Source organism: Electrophorus electricus, chromosome 13 (genome assembly GCF_041902795.1).
Source record: "Electrophorus electricus isolate QZ-2024a chromosome 13, ASM4190279v1, whole genome shotgun sequence".
Lineage (NCBI taxonomy): Eukaryota > Metazoa > Chordata > Actinopteri > Gymnotiformes > Gymnotidae > Electrophorus > Electrophorus electricus.
In genome coordinates this window covers 27,553,639-27,580,573 of record NC_137509.1, presented here as the reverse complement: position 1 = coordinate 27,580,573, position 26,935 = coordinate 27,553,639, and the positions used below count along the sequence as shown (strand labels likewise).

General features: G+C 36.0%; 13 pseudogenes; all 13 read right to left on the bottom strand.

The window, feature by feature from the left end:
- Positions 1-2,435: 2,435 nt before the first annotated feature.
- LOC118240267 (5S ribosomal RNA) lies at positions 2,436-2,554 on the bottom strand (annotated as a pseudogene).
- Positions 2,555-3,125: 571 nt separating this feature from the next.
- LOC118240187 (5S ribosomal RNA) lies at positions 3,126-3,244 on the bottom strand (annotated as a pseudogene).
- Positions 3,245-3,927: 683 nt separating this feature from the next.
- Positions 3,928-4,046, bottom strand: LOC118240269 (5S ribosomal RNA; annotated as a pseudogene).
- A 571-nt stretch (positions 4,047-4,617) lies between these two features.
- Positions 4,618-4,736, bottom strand: LOC118240188 (5S ribosomal RNA; annotated as a pseudogene).
- A 1,703-nt stretch (positions 4,737-6,439) lies between these two features.
- LOC118240265 (5S ribosomal RNA) lies at positions 6,440-6,558 on the bottom strand (annotated as a pseudogene).
- Positions 6,559-7,683: 1,125 nt separating this feature from the next.
- On the bottom strand, positions 7,684-7,802 carry LOC118240254 (5S ribosomal RNA; annotated as a pseudogene).
- Positions 7,803-8,372: 570 nt separating this feature from the next.
- LOC118240189 (5S ribosomal RNA) lies at positions 8,373-8,491 on the bottom strand (annotated as a pseudogene).
- A 2,834-nt stretch (positions 8,492-11,325) lies between these two features.
- LOC145645992 (5S ribosomal RNA) lies at positions 11,326-11,444 on the bottom strand (annotated as a pseudogene).
- Positions 11,445-13,034: 1,590 nt separating this feature from the next.
- LOC145645891 (5S ribosomal RNA) lies at positions 13,035-13,153 on the bottom strand (annotated as a pseudogene).
- A 571-nt stretch (positions 13,154-13,724) lies between these two features.
- Positions 13,725-13,843, bottom strand: LOC145645803 (5S ribosomal RNA; annotated as a pseudogene).
- Positions 13,844-15,075: 1,232 nt separating this feature from the next.
- On the bottom strand, positions 15,076-15,194 carry LOC145645162 (5S ribosomal RNA; annotated as a pseudogene).
- An 8,609-nt stretch (positions 15,195-23,803) lies between these two features.
- LOC145646182 (5S ribosomal RNA) lies at positions 23,804-23,922 on the bottom strand (annotated as a pseudogene).
- A 2,501-nt stretch (positions 23,923-26,423) lies between these two features.
- LOC145645134 (5S ribosomal RNA) lies at positions 26,424-26,542 on the bottom strand (annotated as a pseudogene).
- Between the last annotated feature and the right edge of the window lie 393 nt (positions 26,543-26,935).

Sequence of the window (26,935 nt, the reverse complement as noted above, 5' to 3'; positions counted from 1 at the left end):
ACCATTTTGACGGTTAGTGAATACCATCTCTCTCTCGTAGGTCAGTTAACATATGTTCCTGTTGTGAAAGATAGTCAGGAGGTGTTGCTTCTCCCACTTCTGAGAAGTGTCTGATCCTGGTATGATATGTCAGTGTTGACTAAACACAAATGATAACAGCTTTAGAAATTGAGTGGGGGAAAAAATGGATTATTTTCAGTAAATAGTTAGAATTCTTTATCAGACCACTCGCATGATGGGGGAGGCACTCTTAAATCAGCCTCCCAGGCAAACAGACTCAACTCCTGATCCCCGTCATCCGAACCATCTTAGAAAATCTTTTTGAATCAATTATTCTAGTATAAATGTGATTATTAATCATGCTTTTGAAATTATACTTACACTGTGATCGTGGCATACATCTTAGTGGTTGAACAGCTTGAAGAAGCCTAATAAGCCTAGAGCCACAGTGACCTCTGCATACGTTTCTATAGACGTCGTTGGTTGTTCGACGTCCCCTGAAAAAATTGTGAGCTCCGTCGGAGTGCTCGATGAGTAGTGGATGATGGCAGAGGGATTCAACCCTTCTGCCTCTGTGTGACAAATGAAAGCACTGTATAAACCTTTAGACAAAAAGCAGTCTTTTAACATATGTTAGATGCACTTTAGAATGGATTAATTTGCATCAACTCATTCAGTATATGGACTGTTTCATCCTTATATCTGCTAATAAAAAATAACAAATTAAAATGGTAAATACATAAAATTAAAACATAAAAGTTCACAAATTACATTGGTCAGCAATTCTCCCCACAGATTCAAGGAACTTGTAAACGTCTGACCCTACTGAAATACGTAGAACAGAATTATAAACCGTGAGCAGAAAAGATCCTCATGATCGTATCCTTTATACCAAAATGCAGTGATGTTACATCATTTATTTCTTAATTTAAGTAAATAGAATCTCCTACTTCGAAGTTAAAGTTTTTCTATTTAGCTAGCCATGAGAATAAGAATAGCTATCGATGAAAAGAGTTTCAGTCAATCAAAATGTTTCACGTACTGTAAAATACAATATAGTAATATTACATAATCATCAGAATAAAGACAATATCCTTTCCTAGCTAGCTCGCAAAAGAATAGTTATGATAGCTTGTACATAATATGTAATCAATGTTTGATAAAATACAATTAAATTACGCAACTGGTAGAGATATCCAGTTGACTCATTAATAAAATACCTTCATGAAAGAACATTACTATTTTCCCCCTAGTTTAGCTGACAAACAATTATTTTCTAATATGATTAATAATTTTCAGATCTTGACAGTGCAGGGCTTGTAGGTTTTATCTAGACCTGAAATTAATTACTACGTTAGGCCCCAAGGAGTTAAAATATACAATGCATGATAAAGTATTTCAACCATTAGTTAAATAAATAGCTAAATACATGTCAGCCTTTTTAGTAACTTAGACTAACATAAGTTATAACATGAATGGATAAATAGAATGTAACTGATGATAACGGTTGAACCATGTCCATGTTCATTCGGAGGTCTTGGGAAAGGTTTTCAGATGTATCGGTTAGAATTATGGCTGTGAACTAAACGAGTGAGGTACCATAAAAAATGGCTTTAAGAAAGAAAGGTCGAGGGGAAAAGAGATGGTTTTTGGATAAAAGCTGTAAATTACAATCCACCCCTCCCCAACACTTCTCTCAGATGTGGAATGCACTGAAAAGGGTTAAGGACCCAACATGTGATAATGGATAAGAACCTAGTGTGATAACACATTTAGTTAGGGATCACAGAAAAAAATAATTAAATAGAAACGTTATGATGTTTTGTGAAAAGTTTGCTTATTGCCCTGATTGGGTACACATGGCAGATAAGGTGTGAGGAGGTGTGAGAGTGCAAGAGAGAGAGAGCAAAAGTGTCAACGACCCCGTTCTATTTAGTCTGTGCACTTCACATAGAAGCATGTCAGTTGCAGAGTAAATTAAAGTGATGCAACAAATACCTACAGCATCTGCTATTCCCAGGTGCTAACAGATAGTTTGATTTAATGATTCACTGCACTTCAAATTTGAGCATGACAGCTTAAACATAATTTAAAGGGATGCAATAAAATCTTACAGCACCTGCTCTTCCCTGGTGCAAAAAGATTTCTATTTAATCTGTGCACTTCAGATAGAAGCATGTCAGTTGCAGAATAAATTAAAGTGATGCAACAAATACCTACAGCATCTGCTATTCCCAGGTGCTCACAGATAGTTTTTAGTATTAATCACTGCACTTCACATTTGAGCATGTCAGCTTGAAAGTAAATTAAAGTGATGCAAGAAAAGCCTACAGCAGCTGCTATTCCCAGGTGCTAACAGATAGTTTTTTCTATTAATCAGTGCACTTCACATTTGAGCATGTCAGCTTGAATGTAAATTAAAGTGATGCAAGAAAAGCCTACAGCAGCTGGTATTCCTAGGTAGGGTCCCACCTCAATACTATCCAAGTCCGAATTTGCTTAGCTTCAAAGGTCAGATGAGATTGGGCGTTCTCAAACTAGTGTGGCCGTAAGCCTTAAACACTTACTCAAATTGCCTATTCATAGTAAATATGATCAAAGACCATATGACAATTTTTTTTATTAATCACTGCACTTGATATTCTAGAATGTTAGCATGAAAGGAAAATAAAATGATGCAATAAAAGCTTAAAACATCTGGTATTCAGAGGCACTAACAGACAGATTTTTTATTAATCACTGCACTTCACATTCACGAATGTCAGTTGGAGAGTAAATTAAAGTGATGCAATAAAAACTTACAGCATCTGCTATTCGCACGTTCTAACAGATAGTTTGATTTTATGATTCACTGCACTTCAAATTTGAGCATGATAGCTTGAACATAAATTAAAGGAATGCAATAAAATCTTAGAGCACCTGCTATTCCCTGGTGCAAAAAGATTTCTATTTAATCTGTGCACTTCAGATAGAAGCATGTCAGTTGCAGATTAAATTAAAGTGATGCAACAAAAATTTACAGCATCTGCTATTCCCAGGTGCTAACAGATAGTTTTTTTTAATTAATCACTGCACTTCACATTTGAGCATGTCAGCTTGAATGTAAATTAAAGTGATGCAAGAAAAGCCTACAGCAGCTGGTATTCCTAGGTAGGGTCCCACCTCAGTACTATCCAGGTCCAAATTTGCTTAGTTTCAAAGGTCAGATGAGATTGGGCGTTCTCAAACTGGTGTGGCCGTAAGCCTTAAACACTTACTCTAATTGCCTATTCATAGCAAATATGATCAAAGACCAATCTGACAATTTTTTTTATTTAATCACTGCACTTGACATTCTAGAATGTTAGCTTGAAAGTAAATTAAAATGATGCAATAAAAGCTTACAACATCTGGGATTCAGAGGCACTAACAGACAGATTTTTTATTAATCACTGCACTTCACATTCACGCATGTCAGTTGGAGAGTAAATTAAAGTGATGCAATAAAAACTTACAGCATCTGCTATTCCCAGGTGCTAACAGATAGTTTGATTTAATGATTCACTGCACTGCAAATTTGAGCCTGATAGCCTGAACATAAATTAAAGGGCTGCAATAAAATCTTACAGCACCTGCTATTCCCTGGTGCAAAAAGATTTCTATTTAATCTGTGCACTTCAGATAGAAGCATGTCAGTTGCAGAGTAAATTAAAGTGATGCAACAAATACCTACAGCATCTGCTATTCCCAGGTGCTCACAGATAGTTTTTAGTATTAATCACTGCACTTCACATTTGAGCATGTCAGCTTGAAAGTAAATTAAAGTGATGCAAGAAAAGCCTACAGCAGCTGCTATTCCCAGGTGCTAACAGATAGTTTTTTCTATTAATCAGTGCACTTCACATTTGAGCATGTCAGCTTGAATGTAAATTAAAGTGATGCAAGAAAAGCCTACAGCAGCTGGTATTCCTAGGTAGGGTCCCACCTCAATACTATCCAAGTCCGAATTTGCTTAGCTTCAAAGGTCAGATGAGATTGGGCGTTCTCAAACTAGTGTGGCCGTAAGCCTTAAACACTTACTCAAATTGCCTATTCATAGTAAATATGATCAAAGACCATATGACAATTTTTTTTATTAATCACTGCACTTGATATTCTAGAATGTTAGCATGAAAGGAAAATAAAATGATGCAATAAAAGCTTAAAACATCTGGTATTCAGAGGCACTAACAGACAGATTTTTTATTAATCACTGCACTTCACATTCACGAATGTCAGTTGGAGAGTAAATTAAAGTGATGCAATAAAAACTTACAGCATCTGCTATTCGCACGTTCTAACAGATAGTTTGATTTTATGATTCACTGCACTTCAAATTTGAGCATGATAGCTTGAACATAAATTAAAGGAATGCAATAAAATCTTAGAGCACCTGCTATTCCCTGGTGCAAAAAGATTTCTATTTAATCTGTGCACTTCAGATAGAAGCATGTCAGTTGCAGATTAAATTAAAGTGATGCAACAAAAATTTACAGCATCTGCTATTCCCAGGTGCTAACAGATAGTTTTTTTTAATTAATCACTGCACTTCACATTTGAGCATGTCAGCTTGAATGTAAATTAAAGTGATGCAAGAAAAGCCTACAGCAGCTGGTATTCCTAGGTAGGGTCCCACCTCAGTACTATCCAGGTCCAAATTTGCTTAGTTTCAAAGGTCAGATGAGATTGGGCGTTCTCAAACTGGTGTGGCCGTAAGCCTTAAACACTTACTCTAATTGCCTATTCATAGCAAATATGATCAAAGACCAATCTGACAATTTTTTTTATTTAATCACTGCACTTGACATTCTAGAATGTTAGCTTGAAAGTAAATTAAAATGATGCAATAAAAGCTTACAACATCTGGGATTCAGAGGCACTAACAGACAGATTTTTTATTAATCACTGCACTTCACATTCACGCATGTCAGTTGGAGAGTAAATTAAAGTGATGCAATAAAAACTTACAGCATCTGCTATTCCCAGGTGCTAACAGATAGTTTGATTTAATGATTCACTGCACTGCAAATTTGAGCCTGATAGCCTGAACATAAATTAAAGGGCTGCAATAAAATCTTACAGCACCTGCTATTCCCTGGTGCAAAAAGATTTCTATTTAATCTGTGCACTTCAGATAGAAGCATGTCAGTTGCAGAGTAAATTAAAGTGATGCAACAAATACCTACAGCATCTGCTATTCCCAGGTGCTAACAGATAGTTTCATTTAATGATTCACTGCACTTCAAATTTGAGCATGATAGCCTGAACATAAATTAAAGGGATGCAATAAAAACTTACAGCATCTGCTATTCCCAGGAGCTAACAGATAGTTTGATTTAATGATTCACTGCACTTCAAATTTGAGCATGATAGCTTGAACATAAATTAAAGGGATGCAATAAAATCTTACAGCACCTGCTATTCCCTGGTGCAAAAGGATTTCTATTTAATCTGTGCACTTCACATAGAAGCATGTCAGTTGCAGAGTAAATTAAAGTGATGCAACAAATACCTACAGCATATGCTATTCCCAGGTGCTAACAGATAGTTTTTAGTATTAATCACTGCACTTCACATTTGAGCATGTCAGCTTGAAAGTAAATTAAAGTGATGCAAGAAAAGCCTACAGCAGCTGCTATTCCCAGGTGCTAACAGATAGTTTTTTTTATTAATCACTGCACTTCACATTTGAGCATGTCAGCTTGAATGTAAATTAAAGTGATGCAAGAAAAGCCTACAGCAGCTGGTAGTCCTAGGTAGGGTCCCACCTCAATACTATCCAAGTCCAAATTTGCTTAGCTTCAAAGGTCAGATGAGATTGGGCGTTCCCAAACTAGTGTGGCCGTAAGCCTTAAACACTTACTCAAATTGCCTATTCATAGTAAAAATGATCAAAGACCATATGACAATTTTTTTTATTAATCACTGCACTTGATATTCTAGAATGTTAGCATGAAAGGAAAATAAAATGATGCAATAAAAGCTTAAAACATCTGGTATTCAGAGGCACTAACAGACAGATTTTTTATTAATCACTGCACTTCACATTCACGAATGTCAGTTGGAGAGTAAATTAAAGTGATGCAATAAAAACTTACAGCATCTGCTATTCGCACGTTCTAACAGATAGTTTGATTTTATGATTCACTGCACTTCAAATTTGAGCATGATAGCTTGAACATAAATTAAAGGAATGCAATAAAATCTTAGAGCACCTGCTATTCCCTGGTGCAAAAAGATTTCTATTTAATCTGTGCACTTCAGATAGAAGCATGTCAGTTGCAGATTAAATTAAAGTGATGCAACAAAAATTTACAGCATCTGCTATTCCCAGGTGCTAACAGATAGTTTTTTTTAATTAATCACTGCACTTCACATTTGAGCATGTCAGCTTGAAAGTAAATTAAAGTGATGCAAGAAAAGCCTACAGCAGCTGGTATTCCTAGGTAGGGTCCCACCTCAGTACTATCCAGGTCCAAATTTGCTTAGTTTCAAAGGTCAGATGAGATTGGGCGTTCTCAAACTGGTGTGGCCATAAGCCTTAAACACTTACTCTAATTGCCTATTCATAGCAAATATGATCAAAGACCAATCTGACAATTTTTTTTATTTAATCACTGCACTTGACATTCTAGAATGTTAGCTTGAAAGTAAATTAAAATGATGCAATAAAAGCTTACAACATCTGGGATTCAGAGGCACTAACAGACAGATTTTTTATTAATCACTGCACTTCACATTCACGCATGTCAGTTGGAGAGTAAATTAAAGTGATGCAATAAAAACTTACAGCATCTGCTATTCCCAGGTGCTAACAGATAGTTTGATTTTATGATTCACTGCACTTCAAATTTGAGCCTGATAGCCTGAACATAAATTAAAGGGATGCAATAAAATCTTACAGCACCTGCTATTCCCTGGTGCAAAAAGATTTCTATTTAATCTGTGCACTTCAGATAGAAGCATGTCAGTTGCAGAGTAAATTAAAGTGATGCAACAAATACCTACAGCATCTGCTATTCCCAGGTGCTAACAGATAGTTTGATTTAATGATTCACTGCACTTCAAATTTGAGCATGATAGCCTGAACATAAATTAAAGGGATGCAATAAAAACTTACAGCATCTGCTATTCCCAGGAGCTAACAGATAGTTTGATTTAATGATTCACTGCACTTCAAATTTGAGCATGATAGCCTGAACATAAATTAAAGTGATGCAACAAATACCTACAGCATCTACTATTCCCAGTTGCTAACAGATAGTTTGATTTAATGATTCACTGCACTTCAAATTTGAGCATGATAGCTTGAACATAAATTAAAGGGATGCAATAAAATCTTACAGCACCTGCTATTCCCTGGTGCAAAAGGATTTCTATTTAATCTGTGCACTTCACATAGAAGCATGTCAGTTGCAGAGTAAATTAAAGTGATGCAACAAATACCTACAGCATATGCTATTCCCAGGTGCTAACAGATAGTTTTTAGTATTAATCACTGCACTTCACATTTGAGCATGTCAGCTTGAAAGTAAATTAAAGTGATGCAAGAAAAGCCTACAGCAGCTGCTATTCCCAGGTGCTAACAGATAGTTTTTTCTATTAATCAGTGCACTTCACATTTGAGCATGTCAGCTTGAATGTAAATTAAAGTGATGCAAGAAAAGCCTACAGCAGCTGGTATTCCTAGGTAGGGTCCCACCTCAATACTATCCAAGTCCAAATTTGCTTAGCTTCAAAGGTCAGATGAGATTGGGCGTTCTCAAACTAGTGTGGCCGTAAGCCTTAAACACTTACTCAAATTGCCTATTCATAGTAAATATGATCAAAGACCATATGACAATTTTTTTTATTAATCACTGCACTTGATATTCTAGAATGTTAGCATGAAAGGAAAATAAAATGATGCAATAAAAGCTTAAAACATCTGGTATTCAGAGGCACTAACAGACAGATTTTTTATTAATCACTGCACTTCACATTCACGAATGTCAGTTGGAGAGTAAATTAAAGTGATGCAATAAAAACTTACAGCATCTGCTATTCGCACGTTCTAACAGATAGTTTGATTTTATGATTCACTGCACTTCAAATTTGAGCATGATAGCTTGAACATAAATTAAAGGAATGCAATAAAATCTTAGAGCACCTGCTATTCCCTGGTGCAAAAAGATTTCTATTTAATCTATGCACTTCACATAGAAGCATGTCAGTTGCAGAGTAAATTAAAGTGATGCAACAAATACCTACAGCATCTGCTATTCCCAGGTGCTAACAGATAGTTTTTTTTATTAATCACTGCACTTCACATTTGAGCATGTCAGCTTGAAAGTAAATTAAAGTGATGCAAGAAAAGACTACAGCAGCTGGTATTCCTAGGTAGGGTCCCACCTCAGTACTATCCAGGTCCAAATTTGCTTAGTTTCAAAGGTCAGATGAGATTGGGCGTTCTCAAACTGGTGTGGCCGTAAGCCTTAAACACTTACTCTAATTGCCTATTCATAGCAAATATGATCAAAGACCAATCTGACAATTTTTTTTATTTAATCACTGCACTTGACATTCTAGAATGTTAGCTTGAAAGTAAATTAAAATGATGCAATAAAAGCTTACAACATCTGGGATTCAGAGGCACTAACAGACAGATTTTTTATTAATCACTGCACTTCACATTCACGCATGTCAGTTGGAGAGTAAATTAAAGTGATGCAATAAAAACTTACAGCATCTGCTATTCCCAGGTGCTAACAGATAGTTTGATTTAATGATTCACTGCACTTCAAATTTGAGCCTGATAGCCTGAACATAAATTAAAGGGATGCAATAAAATCTTACAGCACCTGCTATTCCCTGGTGCAAAAAGATTTCTATTTAATCTGTGCACTTCAGATAGAAGCATGTCAGTTGCAGAGTAAATTAAAGTGATGCAACAAATACCTACAGCATCTGCTATTCCCAGGTGCTAACAGATAGTTTGATTTAATGATTCACTGCACTTCAAATTTGAGCATGATAGCTTGAACATAAATGAAAGTTATGCAACAAATACCTACAGCATCTGCTATTCCCAGTTGCTAACAGATAGTTTGATTTAATGATTCACTGCACTTCAAATTTGAGCATGATAGCTTGAACATAAATTAAAGGGATGCAATAAAATCTTACAGCACCTGCTATTCCCTGGTGCAAAAAGATTTCTATTTAATCTGTGCACTTCACATAGAAGCATGTCAGTTGCAGAGTAAATTAAAGTGATGCAACAAATACCTACAGCATCTGCTATTCCCAGGTGCTCAGAGATATTTTTTTTAATTAATCACTGCACTTCACATTTGAGCATGTCAGCTTGAAAGTAAATTAAAGTGATGCAAGAAAAGCCTACAGCAGCTGCTATTCCTAGGTAGGGTCCCACCTCAGTACTATCCAGATCCAAATTTGCTTAGCTTCAAAGGTCAGGTGAGATTGGGCGTTCTCAAACTGGTGTGGACGTAAGTCTTACACACTTACTCTAATTGCCTATTCATAGCAAATATGATCAAAGACCAATCTGAATTTTTTTCATTAATCACTGCACTTGACATTCTAGAATGTTAGCTTGAAAGTAACTTAAAATGATGTAATAAAAGCTTACAACATCTGGTATTCAGAGGCACTAACAGACAGATTTTTTATTAAGCACTGCACTTCACATTCACGCATGTCAGTTGGAGAGTAAATTAAAGTGATGCAATAAAAACTTACAGCATCTGCTATTCCCAGGTGCTAACAGATAGTTTGATTTAATGATTCACTGCACTTCAAATTTGAGCATGATAGCTTGAACATAAATTAAAGGAATGCAATAAAATCTTAGAGCACCTGCTATTCCCTGGGGCAAAAAGATTTCTATTTAATCTATGCACTTCACATAGAAGCATGACAGTTGCAGAGTAAATTAAAATGATGCAACAAATACCTACAGCATCTGCTATTCCCAGGTGCTAACAGATAGTTTGATTTAATGATTCACTGCACTTCAAATTTGAGCATGATAGCCTGAACATAAATTAAAGGGATGCAATAAAAACTTACAGCATCTGCTATTCCCAGGAGCTAACAGATAGTTTGATTTAATGATTCACTGCACTTCAAATTTGAGCATGATAGCCTGAACATAAATTAAAGTGATGCAACAAATACCTACAGCATCTACTATTCCCAGTTGCTAACAGATAGTTTGATTTAATGATTCACTGCACTTCAAATTTGAGCATGATAGCTTGAACATAAATTAAAGGGATGCAATAAAATCTTACAGCACCTGCTATTCCCTGGTGCAAAAGGATTTCTATTTAATCTGTGCACTTCACATAGAAGCATGTCAGTTGCAGAGTAAATTAAAGTGATGCAACAAATACCTACAGCATATGCTATTCCCAGGTGCTAACAGATAGTTTTTAGTATTAATCACTGCACTTCACATTTGAGCATGTCAGCTTGAAAGTAAATTAAAGTGATGCAAGAAAAGCATACAGCAGCTGCTATTCCCAGGTGCTAACAGATAGTTTTTTCTATTAATCAGTGCACTTCACATTTGAGCATGTCAGCTTGAATGTAAATTAAAGTGATGCAAGAAAAGCCTACAGCAGCTGGTATTCCTAGGTAGGGTCCCACCTCAATACTATCCAAGTCCAAATTTGCTTAGCTTCATAGGTCAGATGAGATTGGGCGTTCTCAAACTAGTGTGGCCTTAAGCCTTAAACACTTACTCAAATTGCCTATTCATAGTAAATATGATCAAAGACCAATATGACAATTTTTTTTATTAATCACTGCACTTGATATTCTAGAATGTTAGCATGAAAGGAAAATAAAATGATGCAATAAAAGCTTAAAACATCTGGTATTCAGAGGCACTAACAGACAGATTTTTTATTAATCACTGCACTTCACATTCACGAATGTCAGTTGGAGAGTAAATTAAAGTGATGCAATAAAAACTTACAGCATCTGCTATTCGCACGTTCTAACAGATAGTTTGATTTTATGATTCACTGCACTTCAAATTTGAGCATGATAGCTTGAACATAAATTAAAGGAATGCAATAAAATCTTAGAGCACCTGCTATTCCCTGGTGCAAAAAGATTTCTATTTAATCTGTGCACTTCAGATAGAAGCATGTCAGTTGCAGATTAAATTAAAGTGATGCAACAAAAATTTACAGCATCTGCTATTCCCAGGTGCTAACAGATAGTTTTTTTTAATTAATCACTGCACTTCACATTTGAGCATGTCAGCTTGAAAGTAAATTAAAGTGATGCAAGAAAAGCCTACAGCAGCTGGTATTCCTAGGTAGGGTCCCACCTCAGTACTATCCAGGTCCAAATTTGCTTAGTTTCAAAGGTCAGATGAGATTGGGCGTTCTCAAACTGGTGTGGCCATAAGCCTTAAACACTTACTCTAATTGCCTATTCATAGCAAATATGATCAAAGACCAATCTGACAATTTTTTTTATTTAATCACTGCACTTGACATTCTAGAATGTTAGCTTGAAAGTAAATTAAAATGATGCAATAAAAGCTTACAACATCTGGGATTCAGAGGCACTAACAGACAGATTTTTTATTAATCACTGCACTTCACATTCACGCATGTCAGTTGGAGAGTAAATTAAAGTGATGCAATAAAAACTTACAGCATCTGCTATTCCCAGGTGCTAACAGATAGTTTGATTTTATGATTCACTGCACTTCAAATTTGAGCCTGATAGCCTGAACATAAATTAAAGGGATGCAATAAAATCTTACAGCACCTGCTATTCCCTGGTGCAAAAAGATTTCTATTTAATCTGTGCACTTCAGATAGAAGCATGTCAGTTGCAGAGTAAATTAAAGTGATGCAACAAATACCTACAGCATCTGCTATTCCCAGGTGCTAACAGATAGTTTGATTTAATGATTCACTGCACTTCAAATTTGAGCATGATAGCTTGAACATAAATGAAAGTGATGCAACAAATACCTACAGCATCTGCTATTCCCAGTTGCTAACAGATAGTTTGATTTAATGATTCACTGCACTTCAAATTTGAGCATGATAGCTTGAACATAAATTAAAGGGATGCAATAAAATCTTACAGCACCTGCTATTCCCTGGTGCAAAAAGATTTCTATTTAATCTGTGCACTTCACATAGAAGCATGTCAGTTGCAGAGTAAATTAAAGTGATGCAACAAATACCTACAGCATCTGCTATTCCCAGGTGCTCACAGATATTTTTTTTTATTAATCACTGCACTTCACATTTGAGCATGTCAGCTTGAAAGTAAATTAAAGTGATGCAAGAAAAGCCTACAGCAGCTGCTATTCCTAGGTAGGGTCCCACCTCAGTACTATCCAGATCCAAATTTGCTTAGCTTCAAAGGTCAGGTGAGATTGGGCGTTCTCAAACTGGTGTGGACGTAAGTCTTACACACTTACTCTAATTGCCTATTCATAGCAAATATGATCAAAGACCAATCTGAATTTTTTTCATTAATCACTGCACTTGACATTCTAGAATGTTAGCTTGAAAGTAACTTAAAATGATGCAATAAAAGATTACAACATCTGGTATTCAGAGGCACTAACAGACAGATTTTTTATTAAGCACTGCACTTCACATTCACGCATGTCAGTTGGAGAGTAAATTAAAGTGATGCAATAAAAACTTACAGCATCTGCTATTCCCAGGTGCTAACAGATAGTTTGATTTAATGATTCACTGCACTTCAAATTTGAGCATGATAGCTTGAACATAAATTAAAGGAATGCAATAAAATCTTAGAGCACCTGCTATTCCCTGGGGCAAAAAGATTTCTATTTAATCTATGCACTTCACATAGAAGCATGACAGTTGCAGAGTAAATTAAAATGATGCAACAAATACCTACAGCATCTGCTATTCCCAGGTGCTAACAGATAGTTTTTTCTATTAATCAGTGCACTTCACATTTGAGCATGTCAGCTTGAATGTAAATTAAAGTGATGCAAGAAAAGCCTACAGCAGCTGGTATTCCTAGGTAGGGTCCCACCTCAATACTATCCAAGTCCAAATTTGCTTAGCTTCAAAGGTCAGATGAGATTGGGCGTTCTCAAACTAGTGTGGCCGTAAGCCTTAAACACTTACTCAAATTGCCTATTCATAGTAAATATGATCAAAGACCAATATGACAATTTTTTTTATTAATCACTGCACTTGATATTCTAGAATGTTAGCATGAAAGGAAAATAAAATGATGCAATAAAAGCATAAAACATCTGGTATTCAGAGGCACTAACAGACAGATTTTTTATTAATCACTGCACTTCACATTCACGAATGTCAGTTGGAGAGTAAATTAAAGTGATGCAATAAAAACTTACAGCATCTGCTATTCGCACATTCTAACAGATAGTTTGATTTTATGATTCACTGCACTTCAAATTTGAGCATGATAGCTTGAACATAAATTAAAGGAATGCAATAAAATCTTAGAGCACCTGCTATTCCCTGGTGCAAAAAGATTTCTATTTAATCTATGCACTTCACATAGAAGCATGTCAGTTGCAGAGTAAATTAAAGTGATGCAACAAATACCTACAGCATCTGCTATTCCCAGGTGCTAACAGATAGTTTTTTTTATTAATCACTGCACTTCACATTTGAGCATGTCAGCTTGAAAGTAAATTAAAGTGATGCAAGAAAAGCCTACAGCAGCTGGTATTCCTAGGTAGGGTCCCACCTCAGTACTATCCAGGTCCAAATTTGCTTAGTTTCAAAGGTCAGATGAGATTGGGCGTTCTCAAACTGGTGTGGCCGTAAGCCTTAAACACTTACTCTAATTGCCTATTCATAGCAAATATGATCAAAGACCAATCTGACAATTTTTTTTATTTAATCACTGCTCTTGACATTCTAGAATGTTAGCTTGAAAGTAACTTAAAATGATGCAATAAAAGCTTACAACATCTGGTATTCAGAGGCACTAACAGACAGATTTTTTATTAAGCACTGCACTTCACATTCACGCATGTCAGTTGGAGAGTAAATTAAAGTGATGCAATAAAAACTTACAGCATCTGCTATTCCCAGGTGCTAACAGATAGTTTGATTTAATGATTCACTGCACTTCAAATTTGAGCCTGATAGCCTGAACATAAATTAAAGGGATGCAATAAAATCTTACAGCACCTGCTATTCCCTGGTGCAAAAAGATTTCTATTTCATCTGTGCACTTCAGATAGAAGCATGTCAGTTGCAGAGTAAATTAAAGTGATGCAACAAATACCTACAGCATCTGCTATTCCCAGGTGCTAACAGATAGTTTGATTTAATGATTCACTGCACTTCAAATTTGAGCATGATAGCTTGAACATAAATGAAAGTGATGCAACAAATACCTACAGCATCTGCTATTCCCAGTTGCTAACAGATAGTTTGATTTAATGATTCACTGCACTTCAAATTTGAGCCTGATAGCCTGAACATAAATTAAAGTGATGCAATAAAATCTTACATCACCTGCTATTCCCTGGTGCAAAAAGATTTCTATTTAATCTGTGCACTTCAGATAGAAGCATGTCAGTTGCAGAGTAAATTAAAGTGATGCAACAAATACCTACAGCATCTGCTATTCCCAGGTGCTAACAGATAGTTTGATTTAATGATTCACTGCACTTCAAATTTGAGCATGATAGCTTGAACATAAATGAAAGTGATGCAACAAATACCTACAGCATCTGCTATTCCCAGTTGCTAACAGATAGTTTGATTTAATGATTCACTGCACTTCAAATTTGAGCATGATAGCTTGAACATAAATTAAAGGGATGCAATAAAATCTTACAGCACCTGCTATTCCCTGGTGCAAAAAGATTTCTTTTTAATCTGTGCACTTCACATAGAAGCATGTCAGTTGCAGAGTAAATTAAAGTGATGCAACAAATACCTACAGCATCTGCTATTCCCAGGTGCTAACAGATAGTTTTTTTTATTAATCACTGCACTTCACATTTGAGCATGTCAGCTTGAAAGTAAATTAAAGTGATGCAAGAAAAGCCTACAGCAGCTGGTATTCCTAGGTAGGGTCCCACCTCAGTACTATCCAGGTCCAAATTTGCTTAGTTTCAAAGGTCAGATGAGATTCGGCGTTCTCAAACTGGTGTGGCCGTAAGCCTTAAACACTTACTCTAATTGCCTATTCATAGCAAATATGATCAAAGACCAATCTGACAATTTTTTTTATTTAATCACTGCTCTTGACATTCTAGAATGTTAGCTTGAAAGTAACTTAAAATGATGCAATAAAAGCTTACAACATCTGGTATTCAGAGGCACTAACAGACAGATTTTTTATTAAGCACTGCACTTCACATTCACGCATGTCAGTTGGAGAGTAAATTAAAGTGATGCAATAAAAACTTACAGCATCTGCTATTCCCAGGTGCTAACAGATAGTTTGATTTAATGATTCACTGCACTTCAAATTTGAGCCTGATAGCCTGAACATAAATTAAAGGGATGCAATAAAATCTTACAGCACCTGCTATTCCCTGGTGCAAAAAGATTTCTATTTAATCTGTGCACTTCAGATAGAAGCATGTCAGTTGCAGAGTAAATTAAAGTGATGCAACAAATACCTACAGCATCTGCTATTCCCAGGTGCTAACAGATAGTTTGATTTAATGATTCACTGCACTTCAAATTTGAGCATGATAGCTTGAACATAAATGAAAGTGATGCAACAAATACCTACAGCATCTGCTATTCCCAGTTGCTAACAGATAGTTTGATTTAATGATTCACTGCACTTCAAATTTGAGCCTGATAGCCTGAACATAAATTAAAGTGATGCAATAAAATCTTACATCACCTGCTATTCCCTGGTGCAAAAAGATTTCTATTTAATCTGTGCACTTCAGATAGAAGCATGTCAGTTGCAGAGTAAATTAAAGTGATGCAACAAATACCTACAGCATCTGCTATTCCCAGGTGCTAACAGATAGTTTGATTTAATGATTCACTGCACTTCAAATTTGAGCATGATAGCTTGAACATAAATGAAAGTGATGCAACAAATACCTACAGCATCTGCTATTCCCAGTTGCTAACAGATAGTTTGATTTAATGATTCACTGCACTTCAAATTTGAGCATGATAGCTTGAACATAAATTAAAGGGATGCAATAAAATCTTACAGCACCTGCTATTCCCTGGTGCAAAAAGATTTCTTTTTAATCTATGCACTTCACATAGAAGCATGACAGTTGCAGAGTAAATTAAAGTGATGCAACAAATACCTACAGCATCTGCTATTCCCAGGTGCTAACAGATAGTTTTTTTTATTAATCACTGCACTTCACATTTGAGCATTTCAGCTTGAAAGTAAATTAAAGTGATGCAAGAAAAGCCTACAGCAGCTGCTATTCCTAGGTAGGGTCTCACCTCAATACTATCCAGGTCCAAATTTGCTTAGCTTCAAAGGTCAGATAATTGGGCGGTCTCAACCTGGTGTGGCCATAAGCCTTAAACACTTACTCAATTTGCCTATTCATAGCAAATATGATCAAAGACCAATCTGACAATTTTTTTTATTAATCACTGCACTTGACATTCTAGAATGTTAGCTTGAAAGTAAATTAAAATGATGCAATAAAAGCTTACAACATCTGGTATTCAGAGGCACTAACAGACAGGTTTTTTATTAATCACTGCACTTCACATTCACGCATGTCAGTTGGAGAGTAAATTAAAGTGATACAATAAAAACTTACAGCATCTGCTATTCCCAGGTGCTAACAGATAGTTTGATTTAATGATTCACTGCTCTTCAAATTTGAGCATGATACCTTGAACATAAATTAAAGGGATGCAATAATATCTTACAGCACCTGCTATTCCCTGGTGCAAAAAGATTTCTATTTAATCTGTGCACTTAACATAGAAGCATGTCAGTTGCAGAGTAAATTAAAGTGATGCAACAAATACCTACAGCATCTGCTATTCCCAGGTGCTAACAGATAGTTTGATTTAATGATTCACTGCACTTCAAATTTGAGCATGACAGCTTGAACATAATTTAAAGGGATGCAATAAAATCTTACAGCACCTGCTCTTCCCTGGTGCAAAAAGATTTCTATTTAATCTGTGCACTTCAGATAGAAGCATGTCAGTTGCAGAATAAATTAGAGTGATGCAACAAATACCTACAGCATCTGCTATTCCCAGGTGCTCACAGATAGTTTTTTTTATTAATCACTGCACTTCACATTTGAGCATGTCAGCTTGAAAGTAAATTAAAGTGATGCAAGAAAAGCCTACAGCAGCTGCTATTCCTAGGTAGGGTCCCACCTCAGTACTATCCAGATCCAAATTTGCTTAGCTTCAAAGGTCAGGTGAGATTGGGCGTTCTCAAACTGGTGTGGCTGTAAGTCTTAAACACTTACTCAAATTGCCTATTCATAGCAAATATGATCAAAGACCAATCTGGATTTTTTTTATTAATCACTGCACTTGACATTCTAGAATGTTAGCTTGAAAGTAACTTAAAATGATGCAATAAAAGCTTACAACATCTGGTATTCAGAGGCACTAACAGACAGATTTTTTATTAATCACTGCACTTCACATTCACGCATGTCAGTTGCAGAGCAAATTAAAGTGATGCAACAAATACCTACAGCATCTGCTATTCCCAGGTGCTAACAGATAGTTTGATTTAATGATTCACTGCACTTCAAATTTGAGCATGATAGCTTGAACATAAATTAAAGTGATGCAACAAATACCTACAGCATCTGCTATTCCCAGTTGCTAACAGATAGTTTGATTTAATGATTCACTGCACTTCAAATTTGAGCATTATAGCTTGAACATAAATTAAAGGGATGCAATAAAATCTTACAGCACCTGCTCTTCCCTGGTGCACAAAGATTTCTATTTAATCACTGCACTTAACATTTGAGCATGTCAGCTTGAAAGTAAATTAAAGTGATGCAAGAAAAGCCTACAGCAGTTGCTATTCCCAGGTGCTAACAGATAGTTTTTTCTATTAATCACTGCACTTCACATTTGAGCATGTCAGCTTGAAAGTAAATTAAAGTGATGCAAGAAAAGCCTACAGCAGCTGCTATTCCTAGGTAGGGTCCCACCTCAGTACTATCCAGATCCAAATTTACTTAGCTTCAAAGGTCAGGTGAGATTGGGCGTTCTCAAACTGGTGTGGCTGTAAGTCTTAAACACTTACTCAAATTGCCTATTCATAGCAAATATGATCAAAGACCAATCTGGATTTTTTTTATTAATCACTGCACTTGACATTCTAGAATGTTAGCTTGAAAGTAACTTAAAATGATGCAATAAAAGCTTACAACATCTGGTATTCAGAGGCACTAACAGACAGATTTTTTATTAATCACTGCACTTCACATTCACGCATGTCAGTTGCAGAGCAAATTAAAGTGATGCAACAAATACCTACAGCATCTGCTATTCCCAGGTGCTAACAGATAGTTTGATTTAATGATTCACTGCACTTCAAATTTGAGCATGATAGCTTGAACATAAATTAAAGTGATGCAACAAATACCTACAGCATCTGCTATTCCCAGTTGCTAACAGATAGTTTGATTTAATGATTCACTGCACTTCAAATTTGAGCATTATAGCTTGAACATAAATTAAAGGGATGCAATAAAATCTTACAGCACCTGCTCTTCCCTGGTGCACAAAGATTTCTATTTAATCACTGCACTTAACATTTGAGCATGTCAGCTTGAAAGTAAATTAAAGTGATGCAAGAAAAGCCTACAGCAGTTGCTATTCCCAGGTGCTAACAGATAGTTTTTTTTATTAATCACTGCACTTCACATTTGAGCATGTCAGCTTGAAAGTAAATTAAAGTGATGCAAGAAAAGCCTACAGCAGCTGCTATTCCTAGGTAGGGTCTCACCTCAATACTATCCAGATCCAAATTTGCTTAGCTTCAAAGGTCAGATAATTGGGCGGTCTCAACCTGGTGTGGCCATAAGCCTTAAACACTTACTCAATTTGCCTATTCATAGCAAATATGATCATAGACCAATCTGACAATTTTTTTTATTAATCACTGCACTTGACATTCTAGAATGTTAGCTTGAAAGTAAATTAAAATGATGCAATAAAAGCTTACAACATCTGGGATTCAGAGGCACTAACAGACAGGTTTTTTATTAATCACTGCACTTCACATTCACGCATGTCAGTTGGAGAGTAAATTAAAGTGATACAATAAAAACTTACAGCATCTGCTATTCCCAGGTGCTAACAGATAGTTTGATTTAATGATTCACTGCACTTCAAATTTGAGCATGATACCTTGAACATAAATTAAAGGGATGCAATAATATCTTACAGCACCTGCTATTCCCTGGTGCAAAAAGATTTCTATTTAATCTGTGCACTTAACATAGAAGCATGTCAGTTGCAGAGTAAATTAAAGTGATGCAACAAATACCTACAGCATCTGCTATTCCCAGGTGCTAACAGATAGTTTGATTTAATGATTCACTGCACTTCAAATTTGAGCAGGACAGCTTGAACATAATTTAAAGGGATGCAATAAAATCTTACAGCACCTGCTCTTCCCTGGTGCAAAAAGATTTCTATTTAATCTGTGCACTTCAGATAGAAGCATGTCAGTTGCAGAATAAATTAGAGTGATGCAACAAATACCTACAGCATCTGCTATTCCCAGGTGCTCACAGATAGTTTTTTTTATTAATCACTGCACTTCACATTTGAGCATGTCAGCTTGAAAGTAAATTAAAGTGATGCAAGAAAAGCCTACAGCAGCTGCTATTCCTAGGTAGGGTCCCACCTCAGTACTATCCAGATCCAAATTTGCTTAGCTTCAAAGGTCAGGTGAGATTGGGCGTTCTCAAACTGGTGTGGCTGTAAGTCTTAAACACTTACTCAAATTGCCTATTCATAGCAAATATGATCAAAGACCAATCTGGATTTTTTTTATTAATCACTGCACTTGACATTCTAGAATGTTAGCTTGAAAGTAACTTAAAATGATGCAATAAAAGCTTACAACATCTGGTATTCAGAGGCACTAACAGACAGATTTTTTATTAATCACTGCACTTCACATTCACGCATGTCAGTTGCAGAGCAAATTAAAGTGATGCAACAAATACCTACAGCATCTGCTATTCCCAGGTGCTAACAGATAGTTTGATTTAATGATTCACTGCACTTCAAATTTGAGCATGATAGCTTGAACATAAATTAAAGTGATGCAACAAATACCTACAGCATCTGCTATTCCCAGTTGCTAACAGATAGTTTGATTTAATGATTCACTGCACTTCAAATTTGAGCATTATAGCTTGAACATAAATTAAAGGGATGCAATAAAATCTTACAGCACCTGCTCTTCCCTGGTGCACAAAGATTTCTATTTAATCACTGCACTTAACATTTGAGCATGTCAGCTTGAAAGTAAATTAAAGTGATGCAAGAAAAGCCTACAGCAGTTGCTATTCCCAGGTGCTAACAGATAGTTTTTTCTATTAATCACTGCACTTCACATTTGAGCATGTCAGCTTGAAAGTAAATTAAAGTGATGCAAGAAAAGCCTACAGCAGCTGCTATTCCTAGGTAGGGTCCCACCTCAGTACTATCCAGATCCAAATTTGCTTAGCTTCAAAGGTCAGGTGAGATTGGGCGTTCTCAAACTGGTGTGGCTGTAAGTCTTAAACACTTACTCAAATTGCCTATTCATAGCAAATATGATCAAAGACCAATCTGGATTTTTTTTATTAATCACTGCACTTGACATTCTAGAATGTTAGCTTGAAAGTAACTTAAAATGATGCAATAAAAGCTTACAACATCTGGTATTCAGAGGCACTAACAGACAGATTTTTTATTAATCACTGCACTTCACATTCACGCATGTCAGTTGCAGAGCAAATTAAAGTGATGCAACAAATACCTACAGCATCTGCTATTCCCAGGTGCTAACAGATAGTTTGATTTAATGATTCACTGCACTTCAAATTTGAGCATGATAGCTTGAACATAAATTAAAGTGATGCAACAAATACCTACAGCATCTGCTATTCCCAGTTGCTAACAGATAGTTTGATTTAATGATTCACTGCACTTCAAATTTGAGCATTATAGCTTGAACATAAATTAAAGGGATGCAATAAAATCTTACAGCACCTGCTCTTCCCTGGTGCACAAAGATTTCTATTTAATCACTGCACTTAACATTTGAGCATGTCAGCTTGAAAGTAAATTAAAGTGATGCAAGAAAAGCCTACAGCAGTTGCTATTCCCAGGTGCTAACAGATAGTTTTTTTTATTAATCACTGCACTTCACATTTGAGCATGTCAGCTTGAAAGTAAATTAAAGTGATGCAAGAAAAGCCTACAGCAGCTGCTATTCCTAGGTAGGGTCTCACCTCAATACTATCCAGATCCAAATTTGCTTAGCTTCAAAGGTCAGATAATTGGGCGGTCTCAACCTGGTGTGGCCATAAGCCTTAAACACTTACTCAATTTGCCTATTCATAGCAAATATGATCATAGACCAATCTGACAATTTTTTTTATTAATCACTGCACTTGACATTCTAGAATGTTAGCTTGAAAGTAAATTAAAATGATGCAATAAAAGCTTACAACATCTGGGATTCAGAGGCACTAACAGACAGGTTTTTTATTAATCACTGCACTTCACATTCACGCATGTCAGTTGGAGAGTAAATTAAAGTGATACAATAAAAACTTACAGCATCTGCTATTCCCAGGTGCTAACAGATAGTTTGATTTAATGATTCACTGCACTTCAAATTTGAGCATGATACCTTGAACATAAATTAAAGGGATGCAATAATATCTTACAGCACCTGCTATTCCCTGGTGCAAAAAGATTTCTATTTAATCTGTGCACTTAACATAGAAGCATGTCAGTTGCAGAGTAAATTAAAGTGATGCAACAAATACCTACAGCATCTGCTATTCCCAGGTGCTAACAGATAGTTTGATTTAATGATTCACTGCACTTCAAATTTGAGCAGGACAGCTTGAACATAATTTAAAGGGATGCAATAAAATCTTACAGCACCTGCTCTTCCCTGGTGCAAAAAGATTTCTATTTAATCTGTGCACTTCAGATAGAAGCATGTCAGTTGCAGAATAAATTAGAGTGATGCAACAAATACCTACAGCATCTGCTATTCCCAGGTGCTCACAGATAGTTTTTTTTATTAATCACTGCACTTCACATTTGAGCATGTCAGCTTGAAAGTAAATTAAAGTGATGCAAGAAAAGCCTACAGCATCTGCTATTCCCAGGTGCTAACAGATAGTTTGATTTAATGATTCACTGCACTTCAAATTTGAGCATGATAGCTTGAACATAAATTAAAGTGATGCAACAAATACCTACAGCATCTGCTATTCCCAGTTGCTAACAGATAGTTTGATTTAATGATTCACTGCACTTCAAATTTGAGCATTATAGCTTGAACATAAATTAAAGGGATGCAATAAAATCTTACAGCACCTGCTCTTCCCTGGTGCACAAAGATTTCTATTTAATCACTGCACTTAACATTTGAGCATGTCAGCTTGAAAGTAAATTAAAGTGATGCAAGAAAAGCCTACAGCAGTTGTTATTCCCAGGTGCTAACAGATAGTTTTTTCTATTAATCACTGCACTTCACATTTGAGCATGTCAGCTTGAAAGTAAATTAAAGTGATGCAAGAAAAGCCTACAGCAGCTGCTATTCCTAGGTAGGGTCCCACCTCAGTACTATCCAGATCCAAATTTGCTTAGCTTCAAAGGTCAGGTGAGATTGGGCGTTCTCAAACTGGTGTGGCTGTAAGTCTTAAACACTTACTCAAATTGCCTATTCATAGCAAATATGATCAAAGACCAATCTGGATTTTTTTTATTAATCACTGCACTTGACATTCTAGAATGTTAGCTTGAAAGTAACTTAAAATGATGCAATAAAAGCTTACAACATCTGGTATTCAGAGGCACTAACAGACAGATTTTTTATTAATCACTGCACTTCACATTCACGCATGTCAGTTGCAGAGCAAATTAAAGTGATGCAACAAATACCTACAGCATCTGCTATTCCCAGGTGCTAACAGATAGTTTGATTTAATGATTCACTGCACTTCAAATTTGAGCATGATAGCTTGAACATAAATTAAAGTGATGCAACAAATACCTACAGCATCTGCTATTCCCAGTTGCTAACAGATAGTTTGATTTAATGATTCACTGCACTTCAAATTTGAGCATTATAGCTTGAACATAAATTAAAGGGATGCAATAAAATCTTACAGCACCTGCTATTCCCTGGTGCAAAAAGATTTCTATTTAATCTGTGCACTTCACATAGAAGCATGTCAGTTGCAGAGCAAATTAAAGTGATGCAACAAATACTTACAGCATCTGCTATTCCCAGGTGCTAACAGATAGTTTGATTTAATGATTCACTGCACTTCAAATTTGAGCATGATAGCTTGAACATAAATTAAAGTGATACAATAAAATCTTACAGCACCTGCTCTTCCCTGGTGCAAAAAGATTTCTATTTAATCACTGCACTTCACATTTGAGCATGTCAGCTTGAAAGTAAATTAAAGTGATGCAAGTAAAGCCTACAGCAGCTGCTATTCCCAGGTGCTAACAGATAGTTTTTTCTATTAATCAGTGCACTTCACATTTGAGCATGTCAGCTTGAATGTAAATTAAAGTGATGCAAGAAAAGCCTACAGCAGCTGGTATTCCTAGGTAGGGTCCCACCTCAGTACTATCCAAGTCCAAATTTGCTTAGCTTCAAAGGTCTGATGAGATTGGGCGTTCTCAAACTAGTGTGGCCTTAAGCCTTAAACACTTACTCAAATTGCCTATTCATAGTAAATATGATCAAAGACCAATATGACAATTTTTTTTATTAATCACTGCACTTGATATTCTAGAATGTTAGCATGAAAGGAAAATAAAATGATGCAATAAAAGCTTAAAACATCTGGTATTCAGAGGCACTAACAGACAGATTTTTTATTAATCACTGCACTTCACATTCACGAATGTCAGTTGGAGAGTAATTTAAAGTAATGCAATAAAAACTTACAGCATCTGCTATTCCCAGGTGCTAACAGATATTTTGATTTAATGATTCACTGCACTTCAAATTTGAGCCTGATAGCCTGAACATAAATTAAAGGCATGCAATAAAATCTTACAGCACCTGCTATTCCCTGGTGCAAAAAGATTTCTATTTAATCTGTGCACTTCAGATAGAAGCATGTCAGTTGCAGAGTAAATTAAAGTGATGCAACAAATACCTACAGCATCTGCTATTCCCAGGTGCTAACAGATAGTTTTTTTTATTAATCACTGCACTTCACATTTGAGCATTTCAGCTTGAAAGTAAATTAAAGTGATGCAAGAAAAGCCTACAGCAGCTGCTACTCCTAGGTAGGGTCCCACCTCAGTACTATCCAGGTCCAAATTTAATTAGCTTCAAAGGTAAGAGGAGATTGGCCGTTCTCAACCTGGTGTGGCCGTAAGCCTTAAACACTTACTCTAATTGCGTATTCATAGCAAATATGATCAAAGACCAATCTGACAATTTTTTTTATTTAATCACTGCACTTGACATTCTAGAATGTTAGCTTGAAAGTAAATTAAAATGATGCAATAAAAGCTTACAACATCTGGGATTCAGAGGCACTAACAGACAGATTTGTTATTAATCACTGCACTTCACATTCACGCATGTCAGTTGGAGAGTAAATTAAAGTGATGCAATAAAAACTTACAGCATCTGCTATTCCCAGGTGCTAACAGATAGTTTGATTTAATGATTCACTGCTCTTCAAATTTGAGCATGATAGCTTGAACATAAATTAAAGGGATGCAATAAAATCTTACAGCACCTGCTATTCCCTGGTGCAAAAAGATTTCTATTTAATCTGTGCACTTCACATAGAAGCATGTCAGTTGCAGAGCAAATTAAAGTGATGCAACAAATACCTACAGCATCTGCTATTCCCAGGTGCTAACAGATATTTTGATTTAATGATTCACTGCACTTCAAATTTGAGCCTGATAGCCTGAACATAAATTAAAGGCATGCAATAAAATCTTACAGCACCTGCTATTCCCTGGTGCAAAAAGATTTCTATTTAATCTGTGCACTTCAGATAGAAGCATGTCAGTTGCAGAGTAAATTAAAGTGATGCAACAAATACCTACAGCATCTGCTATTCCCAGGTGCTAACAGATAGTTTTTTTTATTAATCACTGCACTTCACATTTGAGCATTTCAGCTTGAAAGTAAATTAAAGTGATGCAAGAAAAGCCTACAGCAGCTGCTACTCCTAGGTAGGGTCCCACCTCAGTACTATCCAGGTCCAAATTTAATTAGCTTCAAAGGTAAGAGGAGATTGGCCGTTCTCAACCTGGTGTGGCCGTAAGCCTTAAACACTTACTCTAATTGCCTATTCATAGCAAATATGATCAAAGACCAATCTGACAATTTTTTTTATTTAATCACTGCACTTGACATTCTAGAATGTTAGCTTGAAAGTAAATTAAAATGATGCAATAAAAGCTTACAACATCTGGGATTCAGAGGCACTAACAGACAGATTTGTTATTAATCACTGCACTTCACATTCACGCATGTCAGTTGGAGAGTAAATTAAAGTGATGCAATAAAAACTTACAGCATCTGCTATTCCCAGGTGCTAACAGATAGTTTGATTTAATGATTCACTGCTCTTCAAATTTGAGCATGATAGCTTGAACATAAATTAAAGGGATGCAATAAAATCTTACAGCACCTGCTATTCCCTGGTGCAAAAAGATTTCTATTTAATCTGTGCACTTCACATAGAAGCATGTCAGTTGCAGAGCAAATTAAAGTGATGCAACAAATACCTACAGCATCTGCTATTCCCAAGTGCTAACAGATAGTTTGATTTAATGATTCACTGCACTTCAAATTTGAGCATGATAGCTTGAACATAAATTAAAGTGATGCAACAAATACCTACAGCATCTGCTATTCCCAGTTGCTAACAGATAGTTTGATTTAATGATTCACTGCACTTCAAATTTGAGCATGATAGCTTGAACATAAATTAAAGGGATGCAATAAAATCTTACAGCACCTGCTCTTCCCTGGTGCAAAAAGATTTCTATTTAATCACTGCACTTCACATTTGAGCATGTCAGCTTGAAAGTAAATTAAAGTGATGCAAGAAAAGCCTACAGCAGCTGCTATTCCCAGGTGCTAACAGATAGTTTTTTCTATTAATCAGTGCACTTCACATTTGAGCATATCAGCTTGAATGTAAATTAAAGTGATGCAAGAAAAGCCTACAGCAGCTGGTATTCCTAGGTAGGGTCCCACCTCAGTACTATCCAAGTCCAAATTTGCTTAGCTTCAAAGGTCAGATGAGATTGGGCGTTCTCAAACTAGTGTGGCCGTAAGCATTAAACACTTACTCAAATTGCCTATTCATAGTAAATATGATCAAAGACCAATATGACAATTTTTTTTATTAATCACTGCACTTGACATTCTAGAATGTTAGCTTGAAAGTAACTTAAAATGATGCAATAAAAGCTTAAAACATCTGGTATTCAGAGGCACTAACAGACAGATTTTTTATTAATCACTGCACTTCACATTCACGAATGTCAGTTGGAGAGTAATTTAAAGTGATGCAATAAAAACTTACAGCATCTGCTATTCCCAGGTGCTAACAGATAGTTTGATTTAATGATTCACTGCACTTCAAATTTGAGCCTGATAGCCTGAACATAAATTAAAGGGATGCAATAAAATCTTACAGCACCTGCTATTCCCTGGTGCAAAAAGATTT